This window comes from Acinonyx jubatus, chromosome B2 (genome assembly GCF_027475565.1).
Source record: "Acinonyx jubatus isolate Ajub_Pintada_27869175 chromosome B2, VMU_Ajub_asm_v1.0, whole genome shotgun sequence".
In the NCBI taxonomy this organism is placed as follows: Eukaryota; Metazoa; Chordata; class Mammalia; order Carnivora; family Felidae; genus Acinonyx; species Acinonyx jubatus.
The window spans coordinates 73,776,470-73,791,244 of NC_069385.1; positions in this window are offsets into that span (position 1 = coordinate 73,776,470).

The window sequence follows — 14,775 nt, forward strand, 5'->3', positions numbered from 1 at the left end:
AGGCACTACGGCAAGCAGAAAAAATTGTATGAGACAAAAACAGGGAGAGTAACTGAAAGTCTGTACATAGAACAGTCATTCTCTGGTCCTCCTAGAACTCCACTGGAGGAAAAAAAAACTGATTGAGAAACCCCAATCCCTGGCTCTGCTATTAATTAAGGGAACATGTGCACTTTGTTACTTTCTGAGTATTTTATCTTACTGTATGTTATAAAAGGGTCTTCTCAAATTGGTTTCTTTGTTTTTCATTTTACCACATTCCTGTCCATTACCTGTGCTGATACCTGAACAAGCATTTCACATGCCTGATTCCCTCTGAGCTGCTTTAAGCCCTTCTGACATCTAGGCACCCCTAGGAAGAACCTACCACATTGCCTTTCATGTCTATCTCTCCCCTGCCCACCCAACCTCTGCAGGGCTGGAGAGCACCTCAAATTAGACCTTCCCATGGTGGGAGCCCATCAGGTACCTCAGGGGTTATTCTACACTGTAGCTTTTCCTTTTGACCCTGCTTAGTTTCAGTCTCTGCTCCTTCCCTTGTCTTCAATGGAGTCCCAGAAAACATCACTAGTTTACAGAGATGCAAACATGCATATACAAGCTACACTAAAAACTGTCCTACCATTTAGTAATATCTTAGTATCAACAAGCTCCCTTTGAACATTTCAGAAAATACAAAAAGGGAGTCAGAGAGAAATGCACTTTTTCTTTTCTACAGCAAAAAAGGAACACATCCCAAAGGCGAGAGTGGGGTTACTGATGATCAGGAAAGCTGTTCTATGGGGAAAGAAAAAGGCTCTGTCACAAGAAAGAGTAAGCCAGGGGAGACTGAAGGGCCCTTACTTCTGACACTCAGTCTTGGAAAAGGATCACTGTGCCACTGTGTGGCATAGAGATCAGGTTAACTAGGTTCTTAATTGTTGATAGATGCTTTTAAATACAAAGAAGAATGATCATGGCAATTTAGACTCTGTCTAGTTTCCTCTTCATTAATTTTTATTTGTTTTTTAAATATCTTTTTTTTTAATTTATTTTGAGAGAGACAGAGACAGCGTGAGTTAGGGAGGGGCAGAGAGAGACAAAGAGAGACAATCTCAAGCAGGATCTGTGCTGCCAGCGCAGAGCCGATGAAGGACTTGAACCCATGAAACCACGAGATCATGACCTGAGCTGAAACCAAAAGTCAGATCTTTAATCGACTGAGCCACCCAGGTGCCCATTCTCTTTGTTAATTTTTAAATTATTACCTTTTTCGAAGCATTTCCATGCTTATTACATATCTAACAAATCATAAAAGTTTTAATTTATTAAATAAGATATCTCCAAACATTCATACATTGATTGAGATACTTATAGAGTCTGGTATATGCCAGACTCTAAAAATGCTTTAAATCCTTAAAAATAATATAAATATTGATGCAATACTTCTAGAATTGACTAGTACAGAGATGCTGGAAAGTTATTAGAAAATCACTAACATCATAGATTCAAATATATTTATTATATCTTTTATTTTAATATACATTTTCTTTTTTCTTATCCAATTACAATAATGCTCATTTACCCTGAGAGACAGGGTTGTCTTCCTGACCAACTAAAGCAGCAAATAGGATTTGAAAGTCCATAATTGGGCCTAAAACCACACATCTTGGGTCACCTTCCCAACTTGTTCCACCCAAGACCATTTTCCAGTTTGATGAGCCCCTTTTTATGGATAGTCTTCTATCACATAAGAAACTGTCTAAATTATAGATGTTTCTTTTTGTAACCTACTTTTTCCTGAAAATGATGCTTACCTTTATAGATTAGCCGATATAGACCTACTTTGCAACAGTTTTTCTGCATATATATCTTTCCTGAAACAATCCAGTCCTTGTTTGATTTGTAACTGCTGGTCCTGAGTGAAGCCTTGTCTGATTCAGTTAAATCTAAGGACTAGATCATTTGAGTCACTGAAATTACAACTTTGCTAGGAACCATCCATTAAAACAGACAATATTTACCTTACATAGCTAGACTGATCAGAGGGATGGTTGGGTTGAAATCTCACTCAGAATATTTTTTAATATCAATCAGCTTGTTCTGTTGTAAAGATGTTTGGTTACTAAGTACAAGAGCCAAACATTCATCTAAGACTTGTCATCCGTGTCAGAATGTTGTTCAGTTCAGCCTGCTGCATTCTCTCATGGAGACCCTGAGAGTAGTGTAGGAGGACAAAAGGCAACTGTCATGGATTTTCCCCCAAATCCTAATCTCTAATCCTTACTTCTCTCCCAGATCCAGTTCTGCATTTCCAATGACTGCCAGATGCTTCTACCCAGAAGTCACACTAACATTTCAACTTACAGAACTAAAACTAAAACTTCTTCCCCGAACTCACTCATTCTACCACTTCATATATTTGCCACATTTGTTAACTTTGTGGTCATCTTATAGAAAAAGCTGAATTCTTCCAAGTAAACAGAAATTCCTCTGTGTTAAACTAGCTCTGTTGAAAACTATTTTTCTACCCCCAGATGAGATCATGGGCAGGTTCCTTGATTTAACAATTTTTTCAGTAATAAAAAGTCACCTAAGTATTCTGGGAAGATGGCAGAGTAGGAACCACCAGGAAAATGTCTCGCCAACTACACATTGGAAGAATCTGATATTACATTATTTTGGAACTTTGGAGTCTACTGAAGGCTTGAAACTTCCAAGGAAACTTGGTAAGTGTAGCTAAGGAAGGAGGAATTTGCTTTATCTAAACTCTAAAATAAAGTTTATTATTTGTAAATTGTTCCACACTAACACACTAAGAGTAAGATCAACACAAATTTATAAATTTCTTAAGTTTCCTTAAAGTTGTTGATATATTATTTTAAGAGTCTCATTGTTCTTCATCATGTGAGTGTGTTTTTTTAGCTACCCAACTGAAAAATCCTTGAAGGCAAGGATCACATCTATTACTTTTTTATCCCTGACAACATCTAAGATGCTCACCAAGGGTGTTAAATAAATGTTGCTGAGTGACTGGGCCTAGGGATCTCTGGGTATTATTGAAAAACTGACTTTAACTGCTTCATTAACTGTCTGTATATGCAGAGAGTTGAGATCATCTGTTTAAAATAACACACAAGAAAGCCTTCTGTCTTATAATGTCAACAAAAGATATTGAAATTGCAGTGATGAGGTCTGAAATGTAAGCCATAAAGGAAATTATCTCCACTCTATGTGAGATCTAAATATTTCTTCTTTCTTTGCCATCTAATAAAATATTTGTTAATTGAAAGCTTCTGGGCACTAAACAAATTTTGATTAGATTAAAATGACCCAATCCTGTTTCTTGACATTCTAAAGAAAAGTTAAGCAAGCAAAGGTTTTTTTCATCTCACAGCCTTCCTCCTTTACAAAGAATTAGGCTTGTGTTTGAGATTTTGTTTTTTAGAAACATACCAGTAGAAAGCCATTTTAGGCTTCCAGCAAACCCACCAATCTTGGTGAATTTGAGTCAAGGACTAAACTGGTTTATGGCAGCTCTCTTGGCCCCAAGGAAGTATATATGCCTTGTTCTCAAGCTTTACAGCAATCAGATTTCTGAGTAATCAGAAATTTTTCACATATAATATTTTAACTGCAAAGGCACATACATAAAAAATACTCTACTTGTTTTAGCTAAAATTTTTGCTTGGTGACTATGTCCTTCTTAAAGAGCTGTACAGATTTTTCAGCCTAATTGAAATAGTGACTTTCTCCTATATTGCAGAAGATGATTATAACTTCCTCTGTCACTTGAAAAGCATGTCTTTTGCCTTTAATTCAGTATATTAGAATTATCTCAATATCACAACCAATTAATAACATTAAGTTTTAGCTTTTCAACATGGAAACAGTTCTCCCACACAAAAGTTGGATACAATATTAGATTTATTTATTTTTTTTTTGATCTGCTACATTGGGAAAGGGCTTCCTACCGAAAGCTTTCAGCTTGGAAGTCACAACCTCACCCCACTACTCTTTCAGATCTACTCACAGACAAATAATACAAAAGGAAGGGAAATGAAAGACAATATATCAAGGTACAAACTACAGTCCTATGCAGGAAGCCACCTATACTAGTATTGTTATGTTGACTCCACCAATTACAACATTCCATGTCCTAAGTGTACGACAGGATACATTAGATCATTAGCTCCTTCAAGCCAGGGCATTATCTATATTTTATCATTTCATTGCCTCACGGCACCCTCACTCTGGCAATTAGAGCAGACTCATACACTGTAGGCCCTGCTTAATAAATAGCCCTTGAAATGCCATTACATAGAACCAAACTATGCAACCAGCACAGGCATTAGTTTTGATACAGGAAGAGAAAGGGAAGAAGGTTGTACCAACAGTACCCAAACTGTGTTCCCACATATTCTATAGAAAAAGAAAATAAAATAAAAATGGAAGCCAACCAGATTCAGAAAAATTCACATACTATACCACCTTCTTGAAAATTTACATCCCAAAGTGTGTAAGCTCCAGAGTCTTGCAGTGAAAACACTTGTTCAATTTGATTTAATACAGCATTTCCCAAGTGTGATGGTTAATTTTATGTGTCAACTTGACTGAGCTAAAGGATTTCCATAAAGCTGATAAAAAATTATTTCTGGGTGTGTCTGTGAGGGTGCTTGCAGAAGAGATTCACATTTGAATTGGTGAACTGAGTAAAATAGATTGCCCACCCCAATGTGTATGGGCATCATCAAATATATTGAGGGCCCAAATAGAAGGAAAAAGCAGAGGAAGGGTGAATTTCCTCTCACTGAGCTAAGACATCCATCTTCTCCTACCCTAGAACATCAGCCCTCCTGGTTCTCAGGCCTTCAGACTCCAACTGGAAGTTACACTATCAGTTCCACCTACCCTCATCCCAGTTTCTGGAACTTTGGACCTCAGACTGCATTTCACCACCAGCTTTCTTGGTTCTCCAGTTTGCAGACAGCAGATTGCGAGTTTCTCAGCTGCCATAATCAAGTCAGCCAATTCCTACAAAAAACACAATTTTTTATGTATATGTATATGCATATACAGTATAACACATATCACATATATTATATATATATATATCATATATATCACATATATATATGATATCCTATTGGTTTTATTTCTCTGGAGAACCCTAATATAACAAACATATTTGACAATAGAGCCCTTTGCAGAGGATATCTACTGACATTTAGAAGGATATCAGTGTCCTATGCAGCAAAACCTGAGAAATCTTTAGTTGTCTGGTTCAAATCAATAAGCAGACTTAAGAAAAAGCACAAGCTTCTGGAGACAAACAGACCACAATTCTGCCATTATTGGATTCACATGACCTTGTGCAAGTTGCTTACCCTCTCTGAGCCTCACTTTCCCCAAATGCAAACTAGGTAATAAGGCAGCTTTCATAGATTGTTGTTATTGTTAAATAAGATAACATATTATATTACTGGTCACAAAAAAGTGTTTTGTTCGTGTGTGTGTGTGTGTGTGTGTGTGTGTGTGTGTGCGTGTGTGTGTTCTTCCTCAAAGGAAAGACTATACATTCCTCTTAGGAGGATAAAAGAAAGAGGAAAGTAGCATTCCCATTAGCATAGTAGTTACTGATCGATGTGGGGAAATTAGGATAGATTAGGGATTAATTCTCTTAAAGTTCTCTTCTTATATGGCCAAGTAATCTTTGATAAAGCAGAAAAAAGACAGTCTCTTCAACAAATGGTGTTGGGAAAACTGGATGGCGACATGCACAAGAATGAAACTGGACCACTTTCTTACACCATACACAAAAATAAATGGATTAAAGACGTAAATGTGAGACAGAAAACCATCAAAATCTTACAGGAGACAACAGGCAGCAACCTCTTTGACCTCAGCTGTCCCAACTTCTTACTAGACATGTCACCAAAAGCAAGGGAAACAAAAGCAAACATGAATATTGGGACCCCATTAATATTAAAAAGCTGCTGCACAGTGAAGAAAACAATCAGCAAAACTAAAAGGCAACTGACAGAATGGGAAAAGATATTTGCAAATGACATATCTGATGAAGAGTTAGTATCCAAAATCTATAAAGAACTTATCAAACTCAACACCCAAAAAACAAATAATCCAGTGAAGAAATGGGCAGAAGACATGAATAGACACTTTTCCAAAGAAGGCATCCAAATGGCTAACAGAAACATGAAAAAATGCTCAACATCACTCATCATCAGGGAAACACAAAACCACAATGAGATACCACCTCACACCTGTCAGATGGCTAAAATTAACAACACAAGAAACAACAGGTGTTGGTGAGGACACAGAGAAAGGGGAACCCTCTTACACTGTTGGTGGGAATGCAGATTGGTGTACCCACTCGAGAACAATATGGATGTTCCTCAAGAAACGAAAAATATAACTACCCTACAATCCAACAATGACACTATTTGGTATTTACCCCAAGGATTCAAAAATACATACTTGAAGGGGTACATGCACCTCAGTGTTTATAGCAGCATTATCAACAATAGCCAAACTATGAAGAGAGCCTAAATGTTCATCGACTGATGAACAGATAAAGGGGTGGTGTATATATACTATGGAATATTACCCAGCCATCAAAAAGAAGGAAATTGTGCCATTTATAATGACATGGGAGCTAGAATGTATTATGCTAAGTGAAACAAGTCAGTCAGATAAAGACAAATACCATATAATTTCACTCATTTGTGGAGTTTAAGAAACAAAACAGATGAACATATGGGAAGGTGGGGGAAAGAGAAGAGAGGGAAACAAACCACAAGAGACTCTTAATGATAGAGAACAAACTATGGGCTGACGGAGGGAGGTGGGTGGGAGATGGGCTAGATGGGTGATGGGTATTAAGGAGGGCACTTGTGGTGATAAGTACTGGGTATTAGAAATCACTGAATTCTACTCCTGAAACCAATATTGCACTGCATGTTAACTAAAATTTAAATTAAAAAAAAAGAATATACCAGAAAACATATAAATTAATTAATTAATTAAATTCTCTCTTTAAACTGAAAAAATATAAAATGCATTGAAAAAATAAAATCAGTCAGCTAAGCTAAAGAGACTACAACAGTAAAAGCAAGAAAAATGGGAGGGCCAAGAAGAGACCCTATCCTGCCATGAACATGGAACAGTGAACTTCAAAAAATTATATCTATAGGTTTTGCAATGGACAACATTCAATCTCAGACCTAAATTCTCTGCACATCCTGCATACCTGGTAGCAGGACAGGCTGAATGTCAGGCTTTGGTAACCTAACATTAAGGATTTAGGTCTAATTCATCAACTGTTAAAATCCAGTCTAACCCAGATATTCAGTTTGTTTTCTGATGGTACTAGGGTGTGATAACAACATCTCAGTCCTTAACAAAGCCTGTACCACAGAGAGGGAACACTCAGAAATACTAACAGTGGAATGATAGGTTAGAGAAATTTAGTCAACGAAACTTCAAGTCCTGCAGTAGAACAGTAGACTTGTCAGAATGTTACATAGGGGTCTAATTTAGTAGCTTCTCGACATATGGGCAACAATATGGTCTCAGTGGTTCCCTGTTACTGGCATGGCTGAGAAGGAGGTAGAAATAATTAGACATCTAACAGGCAAGTGGCTGCTCTCACAGTTCAGCCAAGGCTTTTGCAGAGGGCACAAGATATTTTTAAACCCCCGTTCTTTTGCAGCTAAAGAAATTGTACATTTTTCTTTTACTGGTAAATAGGCATTAGTTTCTTTCAGAGTCTGACGATAAAGAAATGATAGAAGTCATAAACCTAATTCTTTCATGCAGTTTCCTAAGGAACTGTATATGTGCCCAAGATGCATGCAGTGGAACATTAGGAGGCCAAAACACTAATATTATTCTTACTTTCCTCTCCTTGAAGAATGCACACATCCAAACAATTTGTTTTTATCAGTCAGAATCCGCATTCTGCACATTAAATGAGGGACCTAAGGATTCTGCATGACGCCTGCTGAACAGGCCATAAACAGGTACATGGGAGAGAACTAGGACAACAAATTCTTCCCCCAACCAGACTGTAAAAACTGGTCAAGGTCAATGAATCTATCTTGATTCCTACCCACAACACTGTCACCACTATGACCAACCAGCACAGTTCTCCATATCCAGCAGTAATTTATAAATATTGGCCAATGTATTGATATTTTTCTAAAATGCAGACTCTGTATGCATGGCCTCTAGAAAAAAGCGCAGAGAAATCAAGCAGTACAAAAGTGCGATGCTTCTTCTTCGTGCTGTCTTTATCACACACAATAGGACCTGGCAGGAGTTCAGCCCACAGGAAGGTTTCATTTGTCTGAGATTAGACACTTTTTTGGAAGTAAACAGCATTTTCTCCAAAGAAATCACATACAAAAATTTCAGCTTTTGCTTTCCTTATATAACCAAGTATGTGTATATTTTCGAAAACTAAATTTCTTGTCTAAAACTCATCTCTTGTTTATATCCAAAGTTACAGACTGAACGTTTATATCCCACCAAAATTCACATGTTGAAGCCTTAACACCCAATATGATGGTATTTGGAGGTAGGGTCCTTGGGGGGTAATTAGGTTAGGATGTGGTCATGGGCATGGGGCCATTATGGGATTGGTGCCTTTATATACAGAGCTCACTCTCTCTCCACTTGCACGCACTGAAGGCCTTTTGAGGACAAAGGGAAAAGGTAGCTATCTGCAAGCCAGGAAGAGAGCTCTCACCAGGTCCCAACCATACTGGTACCCGAATCTTGGACACCCTTCAAAACTGAGGAAATAGGGGTGCCTGGGTGTCTCAGTCGGTTAAGCATCCAACTTCAGCTCAAGTCATGATCTCATGAGTTCCGGCCCCACATCAGTCTCTGTGATGATAGCGTGGAGCCTGGAGCCTACTTCGTATTGTGTCTTCCTCCCTCTCTGCTCCTTCCCTGCTCATGCTTTGTCTCTCTCTCTCAACTAAATAAACATTAAAAAAATAAAATAAATAAACTGAGGAAATAAATGTCTGTTGTTTAAGCCCCCCAGTCTATGGTATTTTGTTATAGCAGCCCAAGCAGACTAAGACATCCAACAAAACAGTAGGGATAAATGTGATTGAGAGCAGAATTAGTGGTCATATGGGAAAGGACAGCGGTGACACAGAAAGGACATACACTTAGGAAACCAGGACACGTTTACCTCTGACTTTTTTTTTTTTTGAGAGAGAGGGAGTGCAAACAGGGGAGGGGCAGAGGGAGAGACAGAATCTTAAGCAGGCTCCACACCCAGTAGAGAGCCCTGTGTAGGGCTCGATCTCTCTACCATGAGATCATGAACTGAGCCTAAATCAAGAATCAGATGCTTAACCAACTGAGCCACTCAGGTGTCCCTACCTCTGACTTTTAAAAACAAATATTTTTAATGTTTATTTATTTTTGAGAGAAAGAGAGAGAGAGAGAGAGGCAGAGAGCAAGAAGGGGAGAGGCAGAGACAGAGGGAGGGAGACACAGAATCCAAAGGAGGCTCCAGGCTCTGTGCTGTCAGCAGAGAGCCTGACATGGGACTTGAACTCACAGACCGCAAGATCATGACCTGAGCCGAAGTCAGACACTTAATTGACCAAGCCACCCAGGTGCCCCTGAGGTTTTTTTTTTTTTAAAGATGGAATTATCAGAACCAGACAGGCTACGTCTGCCTTGTCAGGGAGTTAGGCACTTCTGTAGAAATTAAAAACTCTGTGACAGAAGACTAAACCCAGCCACTGAGGCTAAAGGTGAACAAGCAGGTCTCTGACAGCTGCCGTATGAGACAGATGCACATGGACAGCATTTGCAAAGTCAGATCTTAATTTCCAGACTCACTGGAATTTGATACTATGAATTCCAAAGTCCAACCGACTTTCCAACTTCTATATATTTACAGAGGGAAGAAGACATTATCATGTAATACTCCCCAAAGCATTCTACTTGTCTTTATAAATTTGCTCTAGAGAGAAGCATTGTATTAGATTCTGCAAAGAAACAGAACCAACAGGAGAAAGAGATGGATATAGAGAGAAACAGAGAGAGAAAGAGATTGTAAGAAATTGCCTCATGTAACTGTAGGGACAAGTCCAAAATTGTAGAATAGGTGAGTAGGCTAGAAATTTAGTCAAGAGATGATGTTGCAGTCTTGAGTTCAAAATATGTCGGGCAGGAAACTCAGGCAGAGTTTCTATGTTGCAGTCTTGAGGAGATTTGGTTCTTTGGGAAACTTCAGTGTTTGCTATGGAGGCTTTTGACTGATTTGGATAATATCCAACCAGATTGTGGAGAGCAATCTAATTTACTAAAGTCTACTGACTAAATGTGAATCACATCTAAAAACTATCTTCACAGCACCATCTAGACTGGTGTTTGGCCAAACAACTGGGCACCACAGCCTAGCTAAGTTGACACATAAAATTAACCATGACAAGCATAAAATGGGAAATAAAAAGACAAGAAAAACAAATTTCCAAAATCTTCCAATATTTCTTCTGTCCTAACCAGCTCATCTTTTAAAAAATGGGTGTCATCCATTGGCATTAAACTACTCACTGAATCAGATATGGTCTATTATATCCCTTGCATTCCCAAGGCATCCCCAGCATTTTTACTAAAGTCAACATGGTAATGCAGGATGAGTTTCTGGGATGCAAGAAATAAATACAGTCAGCCCTAAGTTATGAAATGTCAAAAGGTTAGTAACCTAAGGCAAACCTACACCCAAAAAATAGGACAAGTAGTGAGGGCTGGGATACTGCTTATCTGTTCAGCATTTTAACCCCAGGAGCTAGTGCTATGCCTGGCACACAGTTGGTCTTCAGAAATCTTTGTTAAATGAATACCTGGATGAATTAGGTAAGTAAAAAGGGATTAACATTATTAAAGGTGCTTCCCACTTCAAGACGACAAAGCCAGGTGGAGGCTGGTTTTTTTCTTTGTTTTTCTACTCCATTGCAAAATAATTACCTCTGCAAATTGAACAGATACACTGTACTCTGGTCTTCATGTCAGTAAAGTCTCGTGGGTATTTTGGAGCTATTCATTTTGTATTACAGCACTCAGAATTCAGTAAGCATATTTACTAACTGTGTAACTTTGGACAAAAATAATAGCTAACACCAAATGTCAAGTACTGTCCTTAATGCTTATATTTACCCATAACATTCTCAGGCTCAGTTAGAATTTGAACTCGGTCTGGTTCCAAACACCTCTCTCTGACTCTACTATACCACAATTTACTTACTCAGAGGCTCAAAATGTTCATTTACAAAATAAAAATAATAATTCCTCCCTTGTAGAACTGTTTTAGGGTTAGTGCCAACTTATAGCACAGTGCCTGGCATACAACTAATGGGTCCTGAGTAAAATGGTAGTAGTGGAGGTGGAAACAATAGTAGCAATAGTAGCTCTTGCTATTGTCATTGTTATCATTTTCATGGCTGAAGTAGACTTCCTCCACAACCAACTAATTTTATAATTGCTACTTAAGTAACAAAATTCAAGGGGACATGGACTTATCTCTGTCCCTTAGTTCAAAAAATAAATAAAACACACACACTAATAAATGTGAATTCTGAGATGCAGAGTTGTCACTTCTAAATTGTTTGGCCAGGCCACTCAGTCTTAACATCAAGTTTTAGACTAAAGTTGCAGGAAAATTGTGGTAAATTAATGATGACTAACAATTCTTTACTACTGCTTCTACTGAAAAACAGATTCTAATTTCCCTCTCCCAGAATCTGGGCTGCCCTTAGTAAATTGCTTGACCAACGAATGTGACAGAATTGACATTCTGGAAATTTTAAGACTAGGTCATAGAATCCTTTCAGCTTCTGCCAGGGTCACTTGCAATACTTGCTCTAGAAGCCCTGAGCTCCATAAGGAGTTCAACTCCGGGTAGCTAAGGCCAGCCTTCTAGCCATCTCCATCAAAATGGCAGACATGTGAACAAAACCATTTTAAACCCTCCAGAACAGTCCATCTGCCAGCTTAATACCACCAGCTGACCTCAATCAACACCACATGGAATAGACAAATCACCGGAAATCTTAAATTCCTGATCAACAAACTAGTGAGATATAACAAAACAGCTGTTTTAAGCCATGAAGTTTTGGGGTAGTTTGTTAGATAGCAATAGGTAACTAGAACATAAAGAACTCCAATATACAAAATGAAAAATGGCACAGCACTGTGTCCTGAGAGGGAATATTTTTCTTATTCAGCTGCCATTCAATACAATCTAAATGAGTGATGTTGAGTGGGCAGCACTGGTCAGAGGGGAATATTTTTATTGGAAAAAGGAAATGAATCCAGGTTAGTTAGCAGGAACAGAATGTGTGATGTCAGTGAATTCAAGGCAATGGTTACAAGTCACCAAGACCATGTGAAGATAAAATAAAAGGACAGAAACCAGAATGTTTACATTCTTGCTACCACAAAATTGAAAAAAATCAAGAACAGAATTATATCAGATGGAGAGGAGGGTCCAAGTGGGACTAAAATGCATGTGCCATGCAGATGCCCTTAGTAACAGGATCCTCTTAAGTTAACAATGTTGCAATGAGAAGGTCACATACAAATTAAGCTTATGATAATTAAGGCAGAGATACATGTGTGTCACTAATCCCGTTTTGGGGAAGGGTCTGAAAAGGAGTGAGAGAGCCTTTTTTGCAGTAAACAAAAGGTGAGAGCCTGAGAAAAAGAATTTGAGTTGTGCATAAGAGGGTTAAATAGGGTCCATGTGCTCCAGAATTTTTTATGTGGCAGACTTGTGATATCTTCCTCTGACTGAGTCAGTGAAGAAAATAGATAATATGTCTTTTTTTTTAATTTTTGCATGTATAAGTTGGTTGTTTTTTTTAATTTTTATTATAGAAGTGTAGTTGACATACAATGTTATATTAGTTTCAGGTATACAACATAGTGACTTGACAATTCTATACATTATTCAATGCTCACCATGATAAATGTAGTCACCATCTGTCACCATACAGTGTTATTACCATATCATTGACTATATTCCCCATATTGTGTTTTTATTCCCATGATTCATTAATTCCATAACTGGAAGCCTGTATCTCTCCTTCGTTAATTCTGCCCATCCCCCATCCCCTTTTCCTCTGGCAACCACCAGTTTGCTCTCTGTATTTATGAGTCTGCTTTTGTGTGTTTGTTTTTAGATTTCACATACAAGTGAAATCATATGGTATTGTCTTTTTCCATCTGACTTATTTTACTCAGCATACTACACTTTAAATCCATCTATGTTCCCAAAAATGGCAAGCTCTCATTTCTTTTTCATGGCTGAGTAATATCCCATTGTATGTATAGTATGTGTGTATATATATACCATGCCTTCTTTACCAATTCACCCATCAGGGACATTTGTGTCATGTCCACATCTTGGCTGTCATAAATACTGCTGCTATGAACATGAAGGTGCCATGTATCTTTTCAAACTAGTGTTTTCAAATTTCTTGGGTAAATACCCAGTAGTGGAATTACTGGATAGTATGGTATTTCTACTTTTTTTTCTTGGTATTTCTACTTCTAATTAAATGATATATATATATAAGCTACCTGGCTGGGGCATCTGAGTTGCCTAGTGGGTTAAGCATCTGACTTTTGCTCAGGTCATGATCTCACAGTTCATGGGTTCAAGCCCCACATCAGGTGAGCTCAAGCCCTGCTTCTGGTGAGCTCAGGTCCCACTTTGGGTGAGCACGAGCCCTGCTTCAGGTAAGCTCCACTTTTCTCTCTCTCTCTCCCTCTCTCTCTCTTTCCCTTCCCTTTGCTCACTTGTGCCTTCTCTAAAAGAAGGAGAAGAAGGAGAAGGAGAAGGAGAAGGAGAAGGAGAAGGAGAAGGAGAAGGAGAAGGAGAAGGAGCAGCAGCAGCAGCACCTACCTGGCCTGTTGGCAGCTGTTGCTGGATAGAAGAAAATCAGGCAGAGTGAGATATATAAATCAGTAACCACAAAGCCTAAAGAAGTTTGCAATTCCTTTACTTAACCTATGCAACACCCTTCTTGGGGCAATAAGAGTATCTTCATTTCTAGAGATATGCACAGAGCTGTTAAACAACTTATTTGAAACCATGTGACACTTAAAAGTTTGCAAAACAAGATTGTTTCTGATTTGTGGTATTTTATTAATACCTCTCTCCCTCTCTCTCTTCTTCTCCTGTTCTCCCTCTCTCTCCCCACCCCCTAGGAAGTTAGGAGATTTGGTATACCATGGAAAACCCTTCCTGACTATTGTCAGGCAGACATTTCAAAGTAACCCTAGTTTTCCTGTATTTTTAAGTAGCCCCATAACAAGGGAAAAAGATAACTGAAAACTATCCAAGAGACAGAAACTAATGAGAACTTTATTCCATGACACTGTATGGTCAATATTTTTATTTCAGGAAATTCCTGTCTGCAGAAAGATTCTGCTGTTGTAACCAGCTATTCTTGAAGAGCACTGCTAGGTGGCATCCCAAGGTTAAAAGCAGTTGGAACAAAACAAAACAAAAATGTCATTCTTCTACAATCCAATATCAAAGTATACATAATTTCCCAGCAGCATAAAACCTAAAGGAATTCTGACCCATAAGCATTGATTTCTTTTTATTTGCTAAAAAAATCAAGTTTAAAGGGATATATAGCTTCAGAAATCTCTTTTTATCTTTTGTTTTTAATAGTGAAAGAAATTAAAATTTTTGTAAAATGTAAAGATAGTCAACAATCCTCGAGACACAAACTATTC